The 13,587-nt window shown below is 42.5% G+C and overlaps 1 protein-coding gene and 1 non-coding gene across 3 annotated transcripts in view; one reads left to right on the plus strand and one right to left on the minus strand.

The window, feature by feature from the left end:
* Positions 1–13,587, minus strand: part of EPHB1 (EPH receptor B1) — a 717,470-nt gene that overhangs the window by 377,710 nt on the left and 326,173 nt on the right. The window lies entirely within an intron of this gene.
* LOC119938401 lies at positions 3,403–3,539 on the plus strand. Its single transcript, XR_005454425.1, has one exon. It is a non-coding gene; the product is annotated as a small nucleolar RNA SNORA7 (small nucleolar RNA).

Here is a 13,587-nt window from a genome sequence, read left to right on the forward strand (position 1 = left end):
CCCTTCTTTTTCTTCTCTTCAACTCCGTTCTGTGTCGCCCTGACTTGCTCTCCTTATTCATCCCCCCTCTCTGCCCCATAGCACTTGTGTACCTATCTGTAATTTACTGATTTATATTCATGTCTGTCTTCCCCTCTAGACTGTAAGCTCACTGGGGGCAGGGAATGTATCTGTTAATTGTTATATTATACTTTCCCAAATGCTTAGTACTGTATTCTGCACATAATAAGCATTCAATCAATCAATCAATCAATCAATCGTATTTATTGAGCGCTTACTATGTGCAGAGCACTGTACTAAGCGCTTGGGAAGTACAAATTGGCATCACATAGAGACAGTCCCTACCCAACAGTGGGCTCACAGTCTAAAAGGGGGAGACAGAGAACAGAACCAAACATACCAACAAAATAAAATAAGTAGGATAGAAATGTACAAGTGAAATAAATAAATAGAGTAATAAATATGTACAACCATATATACATATATACAGGTGCTGTGGGGAAGGGAAGGAGGTAAGACGGGGGGATGGAGAGGGGGACGAGGGGGAGAGGAAAGAAGGGGCTCAGTCTGGGAAGGCCTCCTGGAGGAGGTGAGCTCTCAGCAGGGCCTTGAAGGGAGGAAGAGAGCTAGCTTGGCGGATGGGCAGAGGGAGGGCATTCCAGGCCCGGGGGATGACGTGGGCCGGGAATTCAATAACTACAATTGACTGGCTGACTGATTTCCTGCCTAGATACTCTCCCAAGAGCTTAGTACAGTGCTCTGCACACAGTAAGTACTCAATAAATATGATTGAAGTGACTGTGTCCAAACTAATTATCTTACATCTAACCCAGCACTTAGTACAGTGCTTTGGACATAGTAAATGTTTAACAAATACCATTATTATTATCATTTTCATTATAATAAAGATAAACATAATACATATAATAAAACGTGTGTGTCCTCAAAGAGTTTATAATCTAATGGGAGAGAGAGGCTGCCAGAAGTGATTTGCAAGTATTGGGAATGAGAAGAGGAACAGGTCTTTAATTGATCATTGCAGGAGTGTAGGGAGATGACTGGGTGAATGAACAAGTGACTAAATGAATAGTGGATGTGATATATGCATCACTGCTTAGGGTGGGTTATTTTGTTTCTTGTTGTTTTAATGGTATTGTTCAAGTGCTTATTTTGTGCCGGTCGTTGTACCAAGCCCTAGGTAGTTACAAGTTTATCAAGTTGGACATGGTCCCTGTCTCACAGGAAGTTCACAGTCTTAACCCCCATTTTACAGATGAGGGAACTGAGGCCCAGAGAACTTAAGTGACTTGCCCAAGGTCACACAGCAGAGAAGTGGCAGAGCCAGGACTATAACTTGCCATCGTGCCTGGGAGTCAGAATAACATGAGTTCTAATACCGGCCCTTCCTTTGATTGTTGTGTGACCTTGGGCAAGTCACTTCACTTCTCTGGGCCTCAGTTCCCTCATCAGCAAAATGGTGATTGAGACTTTGAGGCCCATGTGGGACAGGGACTGTGTCCAACCCGATCTGCTTGCATCCACCCCAGGGCTTAGTACAGTGCTTAGCACATAGTAAGTGCTTAGTTAAACAATTATCATTATTATTATTATAGCTTGAGTTGTGAAGGAGAAGAAGTAGGTGGAATAGCCCTGGCAGGAGTTTTAGGAAGCAGTGAAAGGGATCAGATCCGGGCAGCGGGGTGAAATGCAGTTTTAAGCTTGGCTAATTCACAACCTGGTTAATCCCACTGGACTGAAAGCACCTCGTGGGCAAGGATCATGTCCACCAACTCCATTGTGCTGAACCCTTCCAAGGGCTTACTACAGTGCTCTGCACCCACTAAGAACTCAAGAAATACTACTGACTGATGGATGGGTAATCAGTCTTTGAGCCACAGAGAGTAGGCTGGGTCCATAGACAGCTCAACATTATGCCGACCCCAAGTGAAAATGAAGATCATTCGTCAATCAGTCAGTCATTGCCATGTAAGGGAGAGGCGGAGAGAACAGATGGACTCTACACCAAGGCAGTAAACAACAGTTAAATTGTTCACCCACACTCGAATGGAGACCTCCGCCTTTTCAGGTTTCCTGTGATTATGAAAACATAGCATCCAAGAGGCTCCTAAGTCACATAGAGGACAACTTTATGATACAGAAAGTAAAGAACTGGAGCTTAACTCCCAACAGACAGCAACTGATTGAGGATGTGAGAGAAATGGGCCAGGGTAGCAGAGAAACCCATAGACTACCCAAATTCAGGACCTTGGGGATGTGTCATTCGTTGACCACAGCACTCTGGGTAGATTAGACTTCCAGAGAGTAGATTTGGAGAAATAAAGAGATTGAGGGTGGGTGTTACCCTGGGCAAGTTGTTAAATCCCCAGGTCCATCATTTTACAATTTGAGACCAAGAGGGGACAACCTCTTAGTGGGAAAGGCAATCGTCTATCAAAACAATCCTAGCCTGCAGCCAGAGTACAGAACTGGAAGTTAGGACAGCACTTATGGACATATCTTTCAATTTTGATGTTTTGCCTTGCCGGTCATATCTTCGAGCATCTGTCTCCCTGACTAGAGTGTAAATTCCTGGTGGAGGAGGATCCGGTCAACCAATTCTGACTCTCCCCAGGGCTCAGTACAGTGCTCTGCACAGAGAAAGTTCTCAATGAATACTGTTGATTGGCTGATTGATACCTAAGTTCTAGTCCCAGTTTGGCCACTGACCTGCTGCTTGACTCCCTCTCTCACTCACCTCTCTGTCTCTAGTCTCTCCTCACTCTAGTCCATGCTTCACTATGCTGCCCCCATCATTGTTTCTTAAAAAATGTGCTCCCGATTCCTCAAAAACCTCCAATGGTTGCCTATCCATCTCTGCCTCAGACACTCCTTACCATGGGCGTTAAGACTTCCTACCTAACCTTCACTCATCTCTGACTATAAACTCAGCCACACGCTTTGAGTCTTTAACAGCAAACTACTTATTGTTCCTTGATCTTGTCTATTTTACCACCAAACCCTTACTCACAGCCTGGAACTCTCTCCCCTTATATCCTACAGATGCCCACTTTACCCTTTCTTCAAAACCCTATTAAAATCATATCTCCTCCAAGAAGCTCTCCCTGAATAAATCTAATTTCCCCATCCTATTCATCCTCCCTTCTGTGTCACCAAACCACTTTGATCCTCACCCCAGTCGTATAGCATTTATGTACATATCCTCCTACTTAACTATTTCCCCTATCTGCAATTTATTTTAAAGTTTGTCTTCCCCTGTAGACTGTAAGTTCCTTATGGTCAGAGATCACGTCTACCAACTCTATTGTATTGTACTTGCCCTAGTGCTTAGTAAGCCCTGAGTAAATTTCATTGACTGATTTATTGGGTCTGTACCTCCTAAGCCCCCTTTCAGGGTTACACCTGGAAGTTTCCAGTACTCTACCAGTCTTGGCTATGGGAGGGAGAGTCCAGCAGAGGCCTGTCCATTCCATTCCTAGCTTGGCCAGTGGCTAGTGAGTGGAAGGCAATCTGCTACAAGTCAAAACTCATCCATGCTGGGCAGCAGCGGCATGGAAGAGAGTCGAGGGTGGAGACTTAAATTTACTGCGCCGAAGGAGGCAGTGGTAAACCACTTTCGTATTTTTACCAAGAAAATTATATGGATCCACTACCAGAACGATTGCAGATGGAGAGCGAGGGGTTCTGGGAAAGATGTGACTGTGGTGTCACTACTGGTTGGAAATGACTCAGTGGCATAAGACGAGACAAGATCTCCTAAGCACTTTGATATTCATCCCAAAGACAGACCCACAACAAGTATGTAAGTATCCTTATACTCTGCCACTTCACCTCCCTGAGAATTATTTTAATATCTGCCTTTCATACTAGATTTAAGCTTCTTGAGGGCAGGGAACTTCTCTAAATAATCTATTGTACTGTACTCTTCCAGGCTCTTTGTGCAATATTCTGCCACAGCAAGTGTTCAAAAAAATACCCCTGAATGATTGATTGATTGATTGATGTAAAATGGGAATAACATTACCTGCCTCAAACAAATGCGGTGAGGAGAAAATGAGATGATGAAAAATGTGCTTTGAAAAATTAAACCTGATAAATACAAACTGATGTTACTAGCTAGGGCTATTCAAAGCTTCTGATCTCATATTTGATGTTTCCAACAGCAACCAGGTTTGCTACAGGACTTGGAGAGGGAGAGTTAGAGGAATCATCAGTAGCCTTAGAAATACAACTGCTAATGAACATGAAACAAAAGATTGGGAAGCCTTAAAGAGATATCGTCACAACCCAAACACTTGGAATATAACCAACTATTCCATAAAATGTATCCCTTGCTTTACTTTTCACGTCTCACAGATTGGATTGTGTCCAATCCAATTATCTTGTTATCTCCCCCCAGTGCTAAGTACCATGCTGGGCTCCTATTCAGAGAAACAATGTAGCGTAGATAGAGCAAGGGCCTGGGACTCAGAAGGACTGAGTTCTAATCCCAGCTCTGACACTTGTCTGCCATGTGACCTTGGGCAAGTCACTTCTGTAGGCCTCAGTTGCCTCATCTGTAAAATGAGGATTAAGATTGTGAACCCATATGGAACTGTGTCCAATCTGATTAGCTTTGATCTATCCAAGAGCTTAGTACACTACCTGGCACATAGTGAGCCCCTAAATACAAAAGAAAATAAGTGTTTAACAAGAGTCTTAATTTATCAATTCTCTAATTTTCATCTGATTTCTCCACCCAATGCTCTGTACCGTCTTCTCTCGTCTTGTCCCTCTTGTTTCTTTAGTTTCTTTACAGGACTTCCAAATGGCTCCTCTTCCCTCTCTCTTCCAAGTAGGTTAGAAAAAGGTAAGCACTTTCTCAGCCCACACGGTAACAACATACTGGTTACTCTCAGACAATATCTTGGATGTCGTAATGATATTTATTAAATAACTATGTTGAGTTAAGTGCTGGACTAAGTGCTAGGAAAAAGTCCATGGATAAGAATTAGAGCAGCATGGCGCAATGGCCAGAGCACGGGGCTGGAAGTCAGAAGGTAATCATCATCATCATCATCATCAATCGCATTTATTGAGTGCTTACTGTGTGCAGGGCACTGTACTAAGCGCTTGGGAAGTACTACTTGGCAACATATAGAGACAGTCCCTACCCAACAGTGGGCTCACAGTCTAAAAGGGGGAGACAGAGAACAAAACCAAACATACTAAAAAAAAAAATAAATAGAATAGATATGTACAAGTAAAATAAATAAATAAATAAATAGAGTAATAAATATGTACAAACATATATACATATATACAGGTGCTGCGGGGAACGGAAGGAGGTAAGATGGGGGGATGGAGGTGAGACGAGGGGGAGAGGAAGGAAGGGGCTCAGTCTGGGAAGGCCTCCTGGAGGAGGTGAGCTCTCAGTAGGGCCTTGAAGGGAGGAAGAGAGCTAGCTTGGCGGATGGGCAGAGGGAGGGCATTCCAGGCCCGGGGGAGGACGTGGGCCGGGGGTCGATGGCGGGACAGGCGAGAACGAGGTACGGTGAGGAGATTAGCGGCAGAGGAGCGGAGGGTGCGGGCTGGGCTGGAGAAGGACAGAAGGGAGGTGAGGTAGGAGGGGGTGAGGTGATGGACAGCCTTGAAGCCCAGGGTGAGGAGTTTCTGCCTGATGCGCAGATTGATTGGTAGCCACTGGAGATTTTTGAGGAGGGGAGTAACATGCCCAGAACGTTTCTGGACAAAGACAATCCGGGCAGAAGCGTGAAGTATGGATTGAAGTGGGGAGAGACACAAGGATGGGAGATCAGAGAGAAGGCTGATGCAGTAGTCCAGATGGGATAGGATGAGAGCTTGAACGAGCAGGGTAGCGGTTTGGATGGAGAGGAAAGGGCGGATCTTGGCAATGTAATGGACAAGGTAATGGATTCTAATCCTGCTCCACCACATAATAATAATAATAATAATAATGGCATTTATTAAGCACTTACTATGTGCAAAGCACTGTTCTATGCACTGGGGAGGTTACAAGGTGATCAGGTTGTCCCTCGGGGGGCTCACAGTCTTTATCCCTATTTTACAGATGAGGTAACTGAGGTCCAGAGAAGTTAAGTGACTTGCCCAAAGTCACACAGCTGACAATTGGTGGGGCCGGGATTTGAACCCATGACCTCTGACGCCAAAGCCAGTGCTCTTTCCACTGAGTCACGCTGCACTTAATAATAATAGTAATAATAATGATGGAATTTGTTAAGTGCTTACTATGTGCAAAGCACTATTCTAAGCACTGGGGAGGTTACAAGGTGAACTTGTCTGCTGTGTGAACCTGGGCAAGTCACTTCACTTCTCTGGGCTTCGGTTACCTCATCTGTAAAATGCAGAAGGAGACTCTGAGCCTTATGTGGAACAAGGACTGTTTCCAACCTGATTTGCTTGTACCCACCCCAGTGCTTAGTACGATGCCTGGCACGTAGTTTAACAAATATCATGATGATTATCATTATTAGTACCTCCAGTAGCTCATAATCTAAGGTGGAGTACACTGTATAGAAAAGTACCATGCATATCTTGTAGTCAGCATGTGCTTTACCTTTGTTTGAGTTTTCTTCCGTCTTAGCCAGAAAATTCACAAAAGTGATTATTGTCCTACTTTGGCTGCAGAGTGAAATCACCAGAATCCTTAAGGCTCTGATCCCCAAGATTCTAGCAATCTCTACCAGCTCTCGTGCAGGGGAGTTAAGAAACTTTTACAGATAAATACTTTTCGTCATTCCCTAAAATGGAATTTAGGCTCTTTCTGGATCAGAAACGTGTTTTGTGCTTCTATTGAACTTCATCAAGTGTTTAGCGTATAGAGAAGCAGTGTGGCTCAATGGAAAGAGCATGGACTTTGGAGTTAGAGGTCATGGATTCAAATCCTGGCTCCACCAATTGTCAGCTGTGTGACTTTGGGCAAGTCACTTCACTTCTCTGGGCCTCAGTCACCTCATCTGTAAAACGGGGATGAAGACTGTGAGCCCCCCGTGGGACAACCTGATCACCTTGTAACCTCCCCAGCACTTAGAACAGTGCTTTGCACATAGTAAGTGCTTAATAAATGCCATTATTATTATTATTTAGTACAGTGCATCAAACTCAGTGGGTACTCAATGAATATCATTACTCTTCTCTTCCTCTTCCTTCTCCTGAGAGTCAGTGGACCTTGGGTTCCAATCCTGCTTCTGCTACTTGTCTTCTGTGTGACCCTGGGCAAGTTGCTTATCTTCTCTGGGCCTCAGTTTCCTCATCTATAAAATGGGGATTAAATCCTACTCCCTCCTATTTAGATTATGAGTCCCGTATGGAACAGGATCCTGCATCCAACCTGAGTATTTTGCATCTACTCCAGTGCTTAGAACAGTGCTCGACGTATAGTAAGTACTAAACAAATTCCATTATTATTATTATTAGTAGTAGTAGTAGTAGTTACAAAAAGGTGATTAACTTACATTTACCCTAGCACTTAAAACAGTGCTTTATACATAGTAAGTGCTAAAGAAAATATCATAACAATTGCCATTATTAATAAGAATAGTGATAATAATATCAATACTGATAATCCTAATAATAATAATAACAATAAAACATAGGCCTTCCCATTCAGGATCAGTCACGTCACCTTAGATTTCAAAACAGGACTGAGAAAACCCTCTAGAGGTCATTATGTCCTTTCTCCTGCCTTCAAAAGACTCATCACATCCATTTCAGAGAGAAGGCTATTCTTTAAATCTTTCCTGTCCTTCAAATCTGCAGGAAGGAGGTTTCATAATCTGCCTTAGTCTAGTGCTTTTGCTTCTTCGGCCAGGAGTTTTTCTCTTCTATATCCTGCTGCCATATAAATATTGTTTGGACATTATCCATAATAGCACAGCTACGGACAGTGTATGCAAAACTTACTCTGCCTATAGGATAGTGGCATAGACAGTGATGTATGTTGTATAAATTGGATGCATAAGCAAGAGATTCACACATATAAATATGTCCACTCAAATGCGTACACACATACGTACAGTTAGGCACACTGCATTAACCGAATACATAAACTGACTTGATGAGGACCACCAAGCCTTAAAGTGTTCACAAACTTGCTCAGTTAGTTGAACATTCTACCACCACTTTCCGTAGAGTAAAACAAAGTTTTCTTCATGGAACAAACAGAGTGGATTTCTCCACTGTTCATCTTCAAGGGGGAAGGCCTTTAATTATCTCTGGAAAAAGTCACACACGGCTATAACATCATAGTGAGCCGGGAAGGAAAGTGGCCTTCTAAATTGCCGTTCACTGACCTGGTGCATTAAGCTGGCATTTACAATCCCAGGCAATGGACTAGATGTAAAATTGCTTCTCTCCTTTCATTCTTGAGTGGTTGAAAGTTAAATCTAAGCTGGATGGTCATTATGGAGAAGGAGCATATTTACTTTCTGACTGGAATGTAGTATATATTTTGTGCTTTAAGTTCATGGGTGGGCTTGGGAACTTTCATAGGTTTACATGCCTTATGGACTATGCTTATCACAGCAATTCTTTGTACATAAGGGTAATCGGTTGGAAGACCCTCCAGAGGTTATTTGGTCCATGCTCCTGCTTCCAGGCAGGACTGCATTCAAAGTGTAGCCCTAATGGAAAGAGCACAGGCCTCGGAGTCAGAGGACCTGGGTTCTAATCCCGACTTTGCCACCTGTCTGCTGTGTGACCTTGGGTAAGTTACTTAATTTCTCTGTCCCTCAGTTACCTCACCGATAAGATGAAGGGAAGCAGTGTGGCTCAGTGGAAAGAGCCCAGGCTTGGGAGTCAGAGGTCATGGGTTCTAATCCCGGCTCTGCCACTTCTCAGCTGTGTGACTTTGGGCAAAACACTTAACTTCTCTGTGCCTCAGTTCCCTCATCTGTAAAATGGGGATTAAGATTGTGAGCCCCACGTGGGACAACCTTGATTACCTTGCATCCCCCCAGCTCTTAGAACAGTGCTTGGCACATAGTAAGCACTTAACAAATACCAACATTATTATTATTATTATTATTATTATTATGAGGTTTAAGACTGTGAGCCCTATGTGGGACATGAATGGTGCACAACCTGATTAACTTTGTATCTGCCCCAGTGCTTAGTATAGTGTCTGAAACATAGTAAGTACTTAACAAATACCACAAGTGTTCAATAAATATGATTGAATGAATGAAATACCACACACACAAAAAAACAACAGACCTATTGTTAAAGATCTTCTGAGGAAAAGATGTTCAAAACCCTAGCACAGTTTGGTTTTGGTGCCCAGCAATCTCTATTGTCAGAATGGTTTTCCGTATTTCTCATTTAAATTCTTCTTGCTACTAATTCTGTTTCCTCTCTTTCTGTCATCAGTGGGGATAGAACACAGCTGTTCATCAGAAATAGGCTTCCTAGACATCTGTAAATTTGATGGGGAAAGGGAGGCAGGGCAGTGAAAGACCTTGAATAGGGAAGCACTGTGGACAAGTGGATCAATCAATTAATCAATTGTATTTATTGAGCGCTTACTGTGTGCTGAGCACTGTACTAAGCGCTTGGGAAGTACAAGTTGGCAACATATAGAGACAGTCCCTACCCAACAGTGGGCTCGCAGTCTAGAAGAAGCAGCGTGGCTCAGTGGACAGAGCCCGGGCTTTGGAGTCAGAGGTCATGGGTTCAAATCCTGGCTCCACCACTTGTCAGCTGTGTGATTTTGGGCAAGTCACTTAACTTCTCTGTGCCTCAGTTCCCTCATCTGTAAAATGGGGATGAAGACTGTGAGCCCCCCGTGGGACAACCTGATCACCTTGTAACCTCCCCAGCGCTTAGAACAGTGCTTTGCACATAGTAAGCGCTTAATAAATGCCATCATTATTATTATTATTACAGAAGGGGGAGACAGAGAACAAAACCAAACATATTAACAAAATAAAGTACAGGCCTGGAAGCCAGAAGACCTGGGCTTTAATTTTGGCTCTGCCACTTGTCCAAAGTGTGACCTTGGGCAAGTCACTTCATTTCTCTGTTTCCTCAACTGCAAAATGGGGATCCAGTTTCTCTTCTCCCTCCTACTTAGACTTTGAGCCCCCTGTTTTCCAGGGACTGTATCCTGCCTGAATAGCTCCTTTCTACCTCAGCTCTGAGAATGGTATTTGACACATAGTAAGCACTTGTAAAATTCCATAAGAAAAGGTGTTCCCGGCCCCCGGACCTTAACAGTCACTGGCAGGACAGCAAACACCCAGGCTAGGAAAGCCAAGTGGAACAAACACAGTGGATTTCTCCACTGTTCATTTTCAAGGGAGAATGCATTGATTATCTCAGGAAAAAATCAACAATGAAGATAACATGTTCTGCTCTCCCTCACTGTTGACAGTGCTGCTGATTTTTCTTGTGTGTGTCTGGAAGGCAAATTAATGATCAAGTGATCAAATAAAGGATCAATAGGCTCCCCAGAAGGGTGACATTTTGTCTGATTTAATCCATCAAAATGAATGATATTTAAAAATAACAATTAAAATTATGGTATTTGTTAAGGGCTTACTATGTTCCAGGCACTGTTCTAAGCACTGAGGTAGATACAAGGAAATCGTGTTGGACACAGTCCCTGTCCCACATGAGGTTTACAGTCTTAATCCCCATTTTACAGATGAGGGAACCGAGGCACAGAGAAGAGAATAATAATAATAATGATGGCGTTTGTTAAGCGCTTACTATGTACCAAGCACTCTTCTCAATTCTGGGCTGGATACAAGGTGATCAGGTTGTCCCACGTGGTGCTCACAGTCTTAATCTCCATTTTATGTATAACTGAGACACAGAGAAGTTAAGTGACTTGCCCAAAGTCACACAGCTGCTAAGTGGCAGAGAGGGATTAGAACCCACAACTTCTGACTCCCAAGCCCATGCTCTTTCCACTAAGCCATGCTACCTCTCAAGGTCAAACAGCAGACAAGTGGCGGAGCAAGGATTGGAACCCATGACCTTCTTACTCCTAGGCCCAAGCTCTAACCATTAGGCCATGCTACTTCTCTAAATTGAGCTCTTACTGGGTGCAGAGTACTCTGCTAAGCACTTGGGAGAGTACAACGCAAGGAATCTATAGTCTGAAGGCAAAGACAGACTAATATCAATATATAAATTACAGGTATATACATAAGTGCTGTAGGACTGAGGGTTGGGTGAATATTCAGTGTTTAAAGAGTAAAAGTCCAAGTGTCATATTTTATACTGGATGGTCAATTCCCTGACCTGTAATGATGAAGCATGAGACTTTTTTATGTCTAGTATTTTGATATGAAACACCAAAATGATATTATCAGCACTATTAAATGTTGTGTCATTGTCATCTCAGGTTAATGTACGTATCATTCATCTTATCTAGGTTCTGAGAATTTCTGCATAGAATCTATCTGATTGTACATGTTCTTATGACACATTTATATTACTTCTGTTCCTGTGCCTCAATTAGCATGCAAGTGGTAATTGTCTTCTTAATTGTAAATTCACAATCTAGAATAATGCAAATATAATTTTTCCTAAGGCAAATACTCACTGATTTTTATTTTTGATATTATAATAGTTATTTTCATTATCATTGTTATTATTAGATGTTCCATGAATGCCATTACTACTTCTCCTGTTATTATTTGCTGAATAACAATTTGTGTGTTATAAACATTTTAACATAACAGATAATTTTCTATAGTATTTGCTAAGCATTTACTAAGTGCCAGGCACTGTACTAAGCACTGGAGTTGATACAAGTTGCACAAACTCCATGTTGCATTGGGGCTCATAATCTTAATCCCCATTTCAAAGATGTGGTGACTGAGGCCCAGAGAAGTGAAGTGACTTGCCCAAAGTGAACAGCAGACAAGTGGCAGAGCTGGGATTAGAACCCAGGTCCTTTCCTACTCCCAAGCTCCTTCTCTATCCATCAGGCCATGCTGCCACTCTTGTTTCTGAAGTTGTTCTCACAGTCACAAAGGACTCAATCATTATGTGCTTAGTACAGTGCAAGTGCTTAGTACAGTGCTCTGCACACAGTAAGCTCTCAATAAATACGATTGAATGAATGAATGAATTATGCATTATTCACAAATCATAATCCAGGTGTGATATCTTAGAGAAGCAGCATGGCTCAGTGGAAAGAGCACGGGCTTTGGAGTCAGAAGTCATGGGTTCAAATCCTGCCTCTGCCAATTGTCAGCTGTGTGACTTTGGGTAAGTCACTTGACTTCTCTATGCCTCAGCTACCTCATCTGTAAAATGGGGATTAAGACTGTGAGCCCTCCGTGGGACAACCTCATCACCTTGTAACCTTCCCAGTGCTTAGAACAGTGCTTTGCAGATAGTAAGTGCTTAATAAATGTTATTATTATTATTATTATTAGTATTATTATTAGTATTATTATTATATCTGGCCTCCATTCACTACTGTGATTGAATTGGATGAGGTCACAGCAGTATCTTTTAGTGCTCCTTGATATTTTTCTGCAATTGTAAGATTCCCCATATGCAGTATTTGTTGTTGTTGTGTTTTTTTTTAAAAGCAAACCTTGCCACCCAAAATGGCCCATTCTGCTAATGTGAACCCAGATGGTAATGGAGAATGAATACGGAGCCCCACTGAGCTATGAAGGAAACTGAATAGGTGAATATTTTACACCTGCAATTAGTCACACATGCAAAATTGTGCTCATAACTAGTTGCACCTGCAAGTGGTTAATTGCTAAATAGCAAATGCAATTAGCCACTTACATGTTATCTTGAGAATGCAAGTTGCCAACACATTTAGCTACTAGTACATGAAATCCTTTTGCAGAGGAGCACAGAAAAGTGCAGCTATCACAAAGGTGTCCCATGGCTAGGGTGGAGGGAATTGAACCTTCCTTGGACCTGATCTCTCCAGGAGGTCATGGAGAAGGGAGAAGGAGGGAAGAGCAGAATTCTGTGGTCCCAAAGTCTCTCTATTATTTGAGGCCCTAGGAGAGTTAAAGCAAAGCAAGGGCCTGGCTTTCATTTCTGCTTTGGGAATTAAATTGGTGAATTCGTGCAGCCAAACCTCTCACATCAAGATACGGTATGCAATCTCCCTCCATCCTGATAAGAGCATTGCTGAGATGGAGATTGTTCTTTTGTTAAGGATAAAGCAATTGTGAGAAACCAATTGTACTTTGAACAACTTAGCCAAGTTGGCAGGAAAAGCCTGGTTGCTTGGAGAGTTGAGCAAAAATGTAAACCATTATTTAACTGGACAGGGAGTGAGGAAGGGACAAAATTGCTGTCCTCATAAATTCATTTTGTTTTTTTTCCCTCTAAATATCCTTTGCAAATTAACCCCCGTTAAGCCAAAAAGCAACCTTTAAAGAAGGAGATTTCAGTCAATGTTTTCTCTGTGGCCATTTTCTCCTTCATCTATTCTTAACTCTAGGTGACGCTCGGTTATCGTGAATTCCCGAAAACACTTCATTTGCAGGAATGTATGAATGGAGGAAGCAGTCTGTGCATTTAATTGTAGTCGATTCAGATGTGGTCAATTGAAGAACTGCC

Source organism: Tachyglossus aculeatus, chromosome 1 (assembly GCF_015852505.1).
Source record: "Tachyglossus aculeatus isolate mTacAcu1 chromosome 1, mTacAcu1.pri, whole genome shotgun sequence".
In the NCBI taxonomy this organism is placed as follows: domain Eukaryota; kingdom Metazoa; phylum Chordata; class Mammalia; order Monotremata; family Tachyglossidae; genus Tachyglossus; species Tachyglossus aculeatus.